We start from the raw sequence: 13134 nt of genomic DNA, 5'->3' as shown, positions 1-13134 counted from the left end.
TACATAAGCTCGAATACACAAGAGTCAGCGGAAGAAACAATATCTGAGTACAGACATAAGTTAGACAAGATTTCCTTAAGAGGGCTAGCATAAAAGCGACAATGATCAAAAAGGCAAGGCCTCCTGCCTTGGAGCCTCCTAACTGCTCCTAGTCGTCTGCAGTCTTCACGTAGTAGTAGGCATCCTCCGGGTAGTAGTAGTCATCAGTGGCATCGTCTGGCTCCTGGGATCCGTCATCTGGTGGCAACAATCGGGTATGGGGGGAATGAAGTAGCAAAGCAACCGTGAGTACTCATCGAAAGTACTCGCAAGACTTACATCAGATCTAAACTAAGTATGCATCTGTATCAAAGGAATGGGTTGTATCTGTGGACTAAACTGCAGAATGCCAGAAGGGAAGGGGAAAGCCTAGCCTATCGAAGACTAGCATCTTCTGGAAACCACCATCTTGCAGCAACAGGAGGGAGTAGAGTAGCATAAATTAAAGTAGTAGAAGTGTTATCAACCTCGGCTAGAGATCCTTTCTCGACTCCCTGCGAGAAAGCAATCCCAGAGCCATACTATCCATTTCTCATCACACACCGTTTATCATAACCACTTCTCATCTCAAGTATCCAGTTCTAGTTGTATCGATCGGGATACAACTCCAAGTGTCCTTTATCGTAGGACAGGCTATCGACAGATGTTTTCTTCCCTGCAGGGGTGCACCAACTTACCCACCATGCTCGATTAACTCCGGCCGGACACACTTTCCTGGGTCATGCCCGGCCTCGGCCAAACAATATGCCGCAACCCGACCTAGGCTTAATAGAGAGGTCAGCACGCCAGACTAAACCTATGCCCCAGGGGTTATGGGCCATCTCCCCGGGAACTCCTGCACGTTGCGTACACGGCCGATGAGCAGACCTAGCTACCTCCTTCAACAAGGCAGGAGCTTACGCAGTCCAACCCGGCACACGCTGCTCAGTCGCTAACATCTATTAAGCATCGGCTGATGTATACGCGTAGAACGTCCATACTATGCCCACGTGATGTGTGCTATCAGGCCACATGCCCCTCAGATCAAATATCCAAACCATAGTGGATTAGGAGCACGCGGTAACGAGCAGAGACTTGACCCCGTCGCCCCGTCTCGAGTACTTGCAGCAAGGGCTAAGAATGCCCGGCCATGCCTCGTAAGTATCTCGCAGGCACCTTCCAGGTCAACCTGACTCCACATAACTTGCTATTAAGCTCGCGCGGGTACCCCTCAGGGCCAACCCGTCTTTAGTAACATGCTCAATGCAAAGTCATAGTAACCATAGTAACTGTGTGTCTAACACCAAGGGGAAAACCCGAGGAATCACCCCCGGTGAATTCCACTCGATGTTGTCATCAAGGTGAACGTAAGAGGATCCACCCTCAAGGTTCACGTTTGATGGGTTGCATGACACAGCCTTAACGAAAGTGGTCAAGGATGAAATCACCCTCGATGACCTCGACCGTATAGCTACACTACGGAGATCTCATCAAGAGTGATGTAAGAGGTTCCACTCTCAACACACGATGGTAACTCTGCAGAGTCATACAACCAGGGGTGTGATGTGCGATTTTGGGGCCTGGACATCGATCACGTTGATCGAGTCATCGAACATAAACGAGGCAACTGGGACAAGGTGCGGTCACTGATGGATCTCTAACCAACCTCTACTAAGCAGTTTAGGATAAGCAGGTAATGTATAATAGCAGGTAACAACAACAGGCTATGCATCAGAGTAGGATCATATGGAAAGCAGTAGAAGTTCTAATGCAAGCATGAGAGGGAAAGAAATAGGCGATATCGGAATGCTCAAGGGAGGTTTGCTTGCCTGGAAGCTCTGTTGAAAAGGAAGAAGTGTCATCGTCGACGTAGTCAATCAAAGGGGCGGCATCAGTCTTAGGGTCTACCGGAGAGAAGAGGGGGAAGACACAATAAATATAAAGCAAACAAAGCATCACAAAGCATAACATGGCAATATATCGTGCCGGGTGTGACCTAACGTATGGCTTGTAACATCCCAAATTTTCAATTTGGAATGTTATACATTAGATCATCATGCATATCATATTTTATTGTGCTTTTGGTTTTGATCCTAGAAAATCCTAAGCAACTCAAGGACCCACGGAGAGAGTTGAGGATTTCGTTATTTACATATTTGAGTTTTCTGAAATTATGTAAACAGGATCATTTGATTTTATTTATTTTATCATCAATTATTTCTATTGCAAAAATATGAGAGAGGGAATAAAATGACTTTCCCAAAATATAGAAATATTGAGGATTTAATAAAAAAATCAAATAAGATTTATTTCGAAGTTCTTCGGTATTTTTATTTGAATTTAGGAAAATGCGCGTTTTTCAAAGTTGTAGTTTGGGCCCCGATAAATGTTCACTTTATCGGGCTTGATTTTAGAAACCCGGCAAAATTTATTTCGTGATTTTTGGAGTCCATTTAGTATTTCTTTTTATTTTTTTTCCGAGCGGAATTATTAAAAAAAACGCGGAACCGACTTTGGGCCGTACTCGGCCAGGACACCGCTGGCCGGGGGCTTTATAAGCCGCCTGAGGCCCGAGCCGAGAGAGAGCCCAGCCACCGCCGAAACCCTAGCGCGCCCCAGCCGCCCTAGCCGCCGCCGCCCGCCGCCGCCGCCGCCCGCCGCCGCCCGCCGCCGCCGCCGCCCGCCGCCGCCGCCCGCTGCCGCCGCCGCCGACTCACCGGAGCAGCGCTCCGCCCGAGGTTCGCCGCCGCCCCGTTTTCCGTGCTGTTTAAAAAAAATTATGTTCATCGTTTTTCTTTTTCATCGGATTTTCCGCGGTTATTTTCTGATCGCGATTTCTGATCCGATTTTCGTTTTAGTATAACTGTTCGCTCGTTTATCGGAATAAGGCGATTCAAGCGCCTGGAGTTTCGTATCGAAACCCTCTTTCCGAATAATCAACTTAAACAAGTTTTTGCTACTATAAAATTTGCCCTAGATCCAGATTACTAGAACGAAGTTGTTTTCTTTCGCCATTTGATTTCTTTTGCTTCGTTCGATTTGATTCTTTTTGCAAACCATGGTTCTTAAGTTGAACTTTCTGGTTAGATATTCTATTTGAGTTTTACCTGTGCATTAGATGAGTACTTATTGTATGCTTGTTGTTTGTCTGCGATAGAATACCCGGAGTGCGCCGCCTGTTACTTCGAATCCCTAGGTTACTCGGATCATCAGCAAGGCAAGTAACACTTTGATCATACCTTTTTCTACAACCCAGTTTTATTGCATTAGATCAATCTTCACACACTGCATGATTAGGATCTAATTAAATTGTGGGATGGGTAGTAGATGAGGTAGTACCTATTACCTATTTATTATCAAACCTTTGGGAGTTACTTCTACGTTTGCTTATTATGCCATGCTATGCTAGTAGACGTGGATTGGGTGAGTGAAATCCATGACAGATGTGAGATTGTTAATTAAGGGTTTATCTAAGGTGGCAACCTAACACACATCTGGGTGGATTGAGGCACCTGGGGTTTCTAGGACTTGCCTGTTTTCTTTTGGACCGGCACCCAGGCTCAAAGGGATCATGAGATTACTCATACTAGAAACTTCCGTGTGCAGCCACAAGCCATTATGGGCTCTGGCATAGTTGACTAAGTTGTGCGAACTCTTACAGGGTAGACTAGCAGATGTAGGGGAAAGTAGGTGTACCGGTCTATCCGTCGTAAGGTGCTAGCGCTTCTGAAAGACTGTGTCTCGGTCATCCGTTTCTCAAACACCATGTAGTGCGAGAAATCCAACGGAGGCGATCGAGTCTTGTGGGGAAAAGTGCGCAAACCTCTGCAGAGTGTAACAAACTAATCATGGTTAGCCGTGTCCCTGGTTATGGAAATCTTGAGTATCTGGTACCTAGATTATCATGTGAATCTCGACATGTTACCCTAAATTAATATTGTTTGGTTTTAATGATGTTACTTAATTGGGATTGAGAATGCTGTCAACCATTCTCATGTTTAACAACCACCATGATAGTAATTAATTTTATTCCTTTGAAGTAGGGAAAAATTGGCTTTACGCAAAAACTGTAACCATAGAGCTTTCCACCAGCCAAATATGCATATAGTATAGTTGTTGCATTTCCATTACTCTCTATGTGTTACCTTGCCAGCATATTCCATGTGCTGACCCGTTTCGGGCTGCAACGTTAATGTTGCAGACTTTTCAGACGACGATTGAGGAGTTTTAGGTCATGGTTCTATACTCAGTGATGCCGTTGGAGTTGATGGACTCACTTATCTTCCAAGCCTTCCGCTGTTATCGTTATTAGTTGGCCTTAAGCCATATTTATTGTAATAAGTTCTCTTTTGAGACACTCGATGTAATAAGTGTGTGATTGCTACACTGCTATAAATCCTCCGATTACTGTGTGGTGTCAGCATTACTGATCCAGGGATGACACCGGAGCACAGAGATCAGACTGTTTGAGGTCTGGTCGCTACAAAGATGGTATCAGAGCACACGCTAACTGTAGGACACGACCCCTAAGCTAAAGACCTAGATCACTACTCACTCTCTTCTCTTCTGACTTCTCATCTTTTCTACTCTTTAGGATGGCGGATGCAAGGAACAAGTTCACACAACGAGATGAAGATACACCCTTTGGACGCCACTTGAAGGAAGTCACTAGATACCTGAACATAGGAGTACCAAGCTTCACGAGAACCTACAATGCCACTTTATTTGAGGAAGAGCGTTGGATGATTCAAGTTCAAGTTCCAGGAAGGACGTTCATGCCAGTCACTGAGCCCATAGAGTTTTCTTTTGATGCACCAACTTGGAGTCTAGGAAAGAGCATGGCAGCTCACATCACCATGGGACGCATTGGAGAAGTCTACCGCAAGGATCTTAAGGATACTATCTACCAGATTTGTGGGCGCCGAGATGAACACTGGGAGATGATCAGCACCAGGAAAGATAGATCAATTGTAGCTTTTATTCAGGAGTTAAACCAGCACATTCGACGACAGGAGAATCAGATGTGCGCCGACATGATAGATCTGAAGAAGGCTAAGACTAGAATCAAGGAACTGGAGGAAGAACTCAAGGCTACACGCGAAGATTATGAAGAAGAAATTGAAGTATTGGTGGAGAAGAATGACGATCTGATTAAGAAGATTGGAATATTTATGGGAGGCCCGACACCAGTAGACGAAGACGAAGAACCCAAGGAGATTAGCCCGGAAGACTACATCATCATTGACGGCACCGACTCGGAACAAGATAGTAGCGATGATGACTATGTTGATGAAGCAGGAGCAGATATCATGGAGTCTACAACCGTAGAATATTTCTAGTAGACCACCTCATCGGTAGTAGTAGTCCACCATGTAAAGATAGTAGCCCGAGCACTTTTGTGATAGCTAGATCGATTGTATGTCCTTGTTTGATTGATTGAAGTGAATTGTTTGTTTTTCCTCATGTGCATATGGGTAGTGTTTTCTCTTTAGACCCCCTCTATTCTTATATCTCGTCTTTTCTAAACCCTTAGATGCCTCCGAGACGTGACCCCGGATTTGCCTTTCCGTCGGAGCTCACCCAGTTGATCCAGCAGTAGAACACCTTGATGCAGTTGCTAGTTTAGAATCAGAATCAGGGGAACAACAACAACAACCCACCACCACCACCACCTGTTGACCACTTAGCCCGTTTTCTTAGGCTGAATCCGCCGGTGTTTTCCAGTAGCACCGAGCCGATAGTAGCAGATGATTGGCTCCACAAGATAGCTAGGGAGTTGACCACAGCAGGATGCGCAGATGCGGAGAAGGTGAAGTTTGCCGCACATCAGTTAGAAGGACCCGCAGCATCCTGGTGGGAGAATTTCACAGCCACCTTCCCAGTCGACACTGTCACATGGGATCAGTTTCAGTAGGCTTTTCGTACTGCCCATGTTTCAGCAGGAGCAATGGCCATGAAGAAGTGTGAGTTTCGTAACTTGCGCCAAGGAGGACGGACAGTTGGCCAGTATGTGGAGGAGTTTAGTAAGCTAGCACGATATGCCCCAGATGACGTTGCTACGGATGCAGCTAAGCAGGAGAAATTCCTGGAAGGACTGAATGATGAGTTGAGTATGCAGCTGATGGTAGCCACCTTCAACAACTACCAGGAGTTGGTAGATCGTGCTCTTATGATTGAAGGGAAGCAGCAGCAAATTGAGAACCGCAAGAGGAAGTATGGACAAGGAAAGTATAACTCAGGAGCTCAGCAGAAGCCTCGTTTTACCCCTAGGCCAGGAGGACATTTTTAGCATACCCATGGAGTAGGTAGCTCGCACAATCACAATGGCACCAAGAATGGTAATGGGAATGGAGGAAGCAATGGCCAGAACCGCAGCACCCCATCAACCCCAGCCAAGAAGGACTTGAGCCACGTCACTTGCTATAAGTGTTCGAAGCTAGGAAATTATGCAAATAAGGACAAAACGGCAATGGAAGCTCTGGAAAGAAGCCGAACCCTTTCAACAGGGGACAGGTGAACCACGTTAATGTGGAGGAGGTTGAAGCTCAGCCCGATGCAGTAATAGGTAAGTTTTTGGTTAAGTCATTTACTGCACTCGTTCTTTTGATACTGGTGCATCACATTCATACATATCAAGGGGATTTGTGGAAAAGTATAGCCTGCCCACTAGGATTCTTAAAACACCTATGCTAGTAAGCTCACCAGGAGTACAGTACATGGCCAGTCAAGGATGTTTTCAAGTGCCATTAAGTATAGGAAGGCATGTTTTCCCAACGGATTTAATTATTTTGGAATCCCAAGGTCTGGATGTGATTTTTGGTATGGATTGGCTGTCGATGTATGGAGGAAACATCGATTGCGCCAGTAAGACAATTTTGCTCACAACGCCAGAAGGGAGAAGGATCAAGTATGTATCCCGGCATGCGCCAAACAGGACACAAGTAAATTCCTTATCAGGAGTTGTGCAGGAGGAAGTACCAGTGGTAAAGGATTTTCCTGATGTATTTCCCGAAGAGTTGCCAAGCATGCCACCGGATAGAGATATTGAGTTTTTGATTGAGCTATTGCCAGGCACTGGGCCAATATCAAAGAGACCCTATAGGATGCCAGCAAAAGATTTGGTGGAAATTAAGAAGCAGATTAAGGAGTTACTGGATAAGGGATATATTCACCCAAGTTCTTCGCCTTGGGGATCACCAGTACTTCTAGTAGAGAAGAAGGATGGGTCGTTAAGGATGGTTGTTGACTATCGAGGATTGAATGAAGTAACAATCAAGAACAAGTACCCGCTACCAATGATAAATGATCTGTTGATCGATTGCAAGGAGCCAAAGTGTTTTCCAAGATCGATTTGCAATCAGGATACCATCAGTTGTAGATTCGAGAACAGGATATTCCGAAGACAGCTTTTACCACCAGGTATGGGCTGTATGAGTATACCGTTATGTCATTTGGTCTGACTAACACGCCTGCCTATTTTATGAACATGATGAACAAAGTGTTTATGGAGTTTTTGGATAAGTTCGTCGTAGTGTTCATTGATGAGATCCTGGTATATTCGAAGAATGAAGAGGAGCATAAGGAGCATTTGCGTTTGGTACTTGGAAAGCTCAGAGAACATCAATTATATGCCAAGTTCAGCAAATGTGAGTTTTGGTTGAAGGAAGTAGGATTCCTCGGACACGTTATATCTGGAGAAGGTATAGCTGTTGATCCCGCTAAAGTTGAAACCGTGACCAAGTGGGAAGCACCAACAACAGTTGGAGAGATCCGGAGTTTTCTTGGACTCGCAGGATACTACCGGAGGTTTATTGAAATTTTTTCAAAGATTGCGAAGCCTATGACGGAGTTGTTGAAGAAGGATACTAAGTTCAAATGGACTGAGGAGTGTGAGGCAAGTTTTCAGGAGTTGAAGAACCGTTTGGTTACCTCACCAGTGTTGATTTTGCCAGATCAAACCAAGGATTATGAGGTGTATTGCGACGCTTCACGTCGAGGACTTGGAGCAATGCTTATGCAGGAAGGAAGAGTTGTTTCGTATGCTTCACGACAACTGAAGCCCCATGAGTTGAATTATGCTATGCATGATTTGGAGTTAGCAGCCGTAGTGCATGCGTTGAAGACATGGAGACATTTCCTCATCAGAAATCATTGTGAGGTGTACACGGATCATAAGAGTTTGAAGTACATTTTCACGCAAAAGGAGTTGAATCTCAGACAAAGGAGATGGTTGGAGCTCATCAAGGATTATGATATGAAATTGCATTATCATCCCGGGAAGGCTAATGTAGTAGCTGACGCATTGAGCCGTAAGAGTCATGTCAATACACTAATGACGGGAGAAATACCCAAGGAGTTAGCAGAAAATTTTCGTGAACTATGTATGGAAATAGTTTCGAGAGGCTATGTAGCAGCGTTGGAAATCCAGTCAACTATGATGAATAGAATCAAAGAAGCTCAGAAAACTGACAAGGAGATTGCTTCTATAAAGGAGAAAATGAAAGAAGGAAAAACTAGAGGATTTCGTGAGGATGAGCACGACACCCTATGGTTTGAAGACCGTGTTTATGTACCCAATGACCCGGAGATCAGAAAGTTGATTTTGCAAGAGGCACATGATTCACCGTATTCGATTCACCCAGGAAATACCAAGATGTATTTGGATTTGAAGGATGTTTTCTGGTGGACCGGAATGAAGAAGGATATTGCGGAGTATGTAGTAGTTTGTGACGTATGTCAGAGAGTAAAGGCAGAGCATCAGAAGCCAGCAGGATTGTTGCAACCATTGCCAATACCCGAATGGAAGTGGGATAAGCTAGGCATGGATTTTATCACGGGATTACCAAGGACTCGTTCAGGCTATGACTCGATTTGGATTGTAGTTGATCGATTAACGAAGGTAGCACATTTCATCCCAGTAAAGACCACTTACACCAGTGCTAAGTTGGCAAAGATATACATGACCAGGATCGTATGTTTGCATGGAGTTCCGAGGAGCATCATATCAGATAGAGGAACCCAGTTTACCTCAAAGTTCTAGAAGCAGTTGCATGAGAGTTTGGGTACTAGGCTAGAATTTAGTACAACTTTTCACCCGCAGACAGATGGACAGACCGAGAGAGTCAATCAGATTTTGGAGGATATGCTGAGAGCTTGTGCGCTAGATTATGGATCTAGTTGGGACGATAATTTGCCATATGTGGAGTTTTCGAAGCTTTGTACGGAAGGAGGTGCAGAACACCGTTGTCATGGGACGAAGTTGGAGACCGCCAGTTGTTTGGACTAGATCTGATTAAGGAGTCTGAACAGAAGGTGAAGTTGATTCACGATAGGCTCAAGGTAGCCCAGTCCAGGCAGAAGAGCTACGCAGATTCTAAACGCAAGGAGACAGTTTATGAAGTCGGAGATAGAGCTTATCTTCGAGTATCCCCACTTCGAGGGATTAAGCGCTTTGGAGTTAAAGGGAAGTTAGCGCCACGATTTGTAGGACCATATCGAGTTTTGGAGCGTATGGGAGAAGTGGCTTACAAGTTGGAATTGCCAGAAGGATTAACAGGAGTTCATGATGTGTTTCACGTTTCTCAGTTGAAGAAGTGTCACGCAGAGATGACTGACATACCTTTGAGAGACACAGTGCCATTAGAAGCAATTCAGTTGGATAACAATTTGACCTATGAGGAGAAACCAGTCAAGATTCTTGAGTTTGCCAGCCGAGTTACTCGCAGCAAAGTTATCAAGTTTTGCAAAGTTCAGTGGAGCCACCACACAGAGGATGAAGCCACCTGGGAGCGAGAGGAAGATTTGCTCAAAGACCACCCACACCTATTTTCTAGCCAACCCGAATCTCGAGGGCGAGATTCATCTTAAGGGGGGGTAGGTTTGTAACATCCCAAATTTTCAATTTGGAATGTTATACATTAGATCATCATGCATATCATATTTTATTGTGCTTTTGGTTTTGATCCTAGAAAATCCTAAGCAACTTAAGGACCCACGGAGAGAGTTGGGGATTTCGTTATTTACATATTTGAGTTTTCTCAAATTATGTAAACAGGATCATTTGATTTTATTTATTTTATCATCAATTATTTCTATTGCAAAAATATGAGAGAGGGAATAAAATGACTTTCCCAAAATATAGAAATATTGAGGATTTAATAAAAAATCAAATAAGATTTATTTCGATGTTCTTCGGTATTTTTATTTGAATTTAGGAAAAATGTGCGTTTTTCAAAGTTGTAGTTTGGGCCCAGATAAATGTTCACTTTATCGGGCTTGATTTTAGAAACCCGGCAAAATTTATTTCGTGATTTTTCGAGTCCGTTTAGTATTTGTTTTTCCGAGCGGAATTATTTAAAAAAAACGCGGAACTGACTTTGGGCCGTACTCGGCCAGGACACCGCTGGCCGGGGGCTTTATAAGCCGCCCGAGGCCCGAGCCGAGAGAGAGCCCAGCCACCGCCGAAACCCTAGCGCGCCCAAGCCGCCCTAGCCGCCGCCGCCCGCCGCCGCCGACTCGCCGGAGCAGCGCGCCGCCCGAGGTTCGCCGCCGCCCCGTTTTCTGTGCTGTTTTAACAAAAATCTGTTCGTCGTTTTTCTTTTTCATCGGATTTTCCGCAGTTATTTTCTGATCGCGATTTCTGATCCGATTTTCGTTTTAGTATAACTTTTCGCTCGTTTATCGGAATCAGGCAATTCAAGCGTCTGGAGTTTCTTCTCGCAACCCTCTTTCCGAATAATCAACTTAAACAAGTTTTTGATACTGTAAAATTTGCCCTAGATCCAGATTACTAGAACGAAGTTGTTTTCTTTCGCCGTTTGATTTCTTTTACTTCGTTCGATTTGATTCTTTTTGCAAACCAGGGTTCTTAAGTTGAACTTTCTGGTTAGATCTTCTATTTGAGTTTTACCCGTGCATTAGATGAGTACTTATTGTATGCTTGTTGTTTGTCTGCGATAGAATACCCAGAGTGCGCCGCCTGTTACTTCGAATCTCTAGGTTACGCGGATCATCAGCAAGGCAAGTAACACTTTGATCATACCTTTTTCTACAACCCAGTTTTATTGCATTAGATCAATCTTCACACACTGCATGATTACGATCTAATTAAATTGTGGGATGGGAAGTAGATGAGGTAGTACCTATTACCTGTTTATTATCAAACCTTTGGGAGTTACTTCTACGTTTGCTTATTATGCCATGCTATGCTAGTAGACGTGGATTGGGTGACTGAAATCCATGACAGATGTGAGATTGTTAAATTAAGGGTTTATCTAAGGTGGCAACCTAACACACATCTGGGTGGATTGAGGCACCTGGGGTTTCCAGGACTTGCCTGTTTTCTTTTGGACCGCCACCCAGGCTCAAAGGGATCATGAGATTATTCATACTAGAAACTTCCGTGTGCAGCCACAAGCCATTATGGGCTCTGGCATAGTTGACTAAGTTGTGCGAACTCTTACAGGGTAGACTAGCTGATGTAGGGGAAAGTAGGTGTACCGGTCTATCCGTCGTAAGGTGCAAGCGCTTCTGAAAGACTGTGTCTCGGTCATCCGTTTCTCAAACACCATGTAGTGAGAGAAATCCAACGGAGGCGATCGAGTCTTGTGGGGAAAAGTGCACAAACCTCTACAGAGTGTAACAAACTAATCATGGTTAGCCGTGTCCCCGGTTATGGACATCTTGAGTATCTGGTACCTGGATTATCATGTGAATCTCGACATGTTACCCTAAATTAATATTGTTGGGTTTTAATGATGTTACTTAATTGGTATTGAGAATGCTGTCAACCATTCTCAATGTTTAACAACCACCATGGTAGTAATTAATTTTATTCCTTTGAAGTAGGGAAAAATTGGCTTTACGCAAAAACTGTAACCATAGAGCTTTCCACCAGCCAAATATGCATATAGTATAGTTGTTGCATTTCCATTACTCTCTATGTGTTACCTTGCCAGCATATTCCATGTGCTGACCCGTTTCGGGCTGCAATGTTAATGTTGCAGACTTTTCAGACGACGATTGAGGAGTTTTAGGTCGTGGTTCTATACTCGGTGATGCCGTTGGAGTTGATGGACTCACTTATCTTCCAAGCCTTCCGCTGTTATCGTTATTAGTTGGCCTTAAGCCATATTTATTGTAATAAGTTCTCTTTTGAGACACTCGATGTAATAAGTGTGTGATTGCTACTCTGCTATAAATCCTCCGAGTACTGTGTGGTGTCAGCATTACTGATCCAGGGATGACACCGGAGCACAGAGATCAGACTGTTTGAGGTCTGGTCGCTACATGGCTAGACGATACAGGTGAAGGGGGAATTCAACCGGGAATGTTTTCCCGGTTCCGGACCTGTGTCAAACAGATGACCGAAGGGGAATGTTCCATGTTCAGATAGTTAGAGGCATCTGACAGGTATGTGGGTAGCGTATTCGGGTTCGTCACGTCTTTCTGAGCAACTTTTATGTAGAAAACTTTTTCATCCGAGTTACGGATTATTTTCTATAAATTATCAAAGATTTAAAGATTTTCTGGAATATTTTTATTTAATCTAATCCAAATTTGACCAAGTCAAAATGACTAGTCAAAAAGGGGTGATGTGGCCCACATGTCATTGGCACATAATTTAATTGATGGCTAAATGAGGGAGTCCTGGGTTAGGGGGTGTTCGGATGGCCGGACTATACCTTCAGCCGGACTCCTGGACTATGAAGACACAAGATTGAAGACTCCGTCCCATGTCCGGAAGGGACTTTCCTTGGCGTGGAAGGCAAGCTTGGCGATACGGATATGTAGATCTCCTACCATTGTAACCGACTTTGTGTAACCCTAACCCTCTCCGGTGTCTATATAAACCGGAGGGTTTTAGTCCGTAGGACAACATACACAACAACAATCATACCATAGGCTAGCTTCTAGGGTTTAGCCTCTTCGATCTCGTGGTAGATCTACTCTTGTACTACCCATATCATCAATATTAATCAAGCAGGACGTAGGGTTTTACCTCCATCGAGAGGGCCCGAACCTGGGTAAAACTTCGTGTCCCTTGCCTCCTGTTACCATCCGGCCTAGACGCAAAGTTCGGGACCCCCTACCCGAGATCCGCCGGTTTTGACACCG

The sequence above is a fragment of the Triticum urartu genome, chromosome 6A (genome assembly GCF_056163025.1).
Source record: "Triticum urartu cultivar PI428250 chromosome 6A, HENAU_Tu73, whole genome shotgun sequence".
Taxonomy (NCBI): Eukaryota; Viridiplantae; Streptophyta; class Magnoliopsida; order Poales; family Poaceae; genus Triticum; species Triticum urartu.
This window is presented reverse-complemented; position numbering follows the sequence as displayed.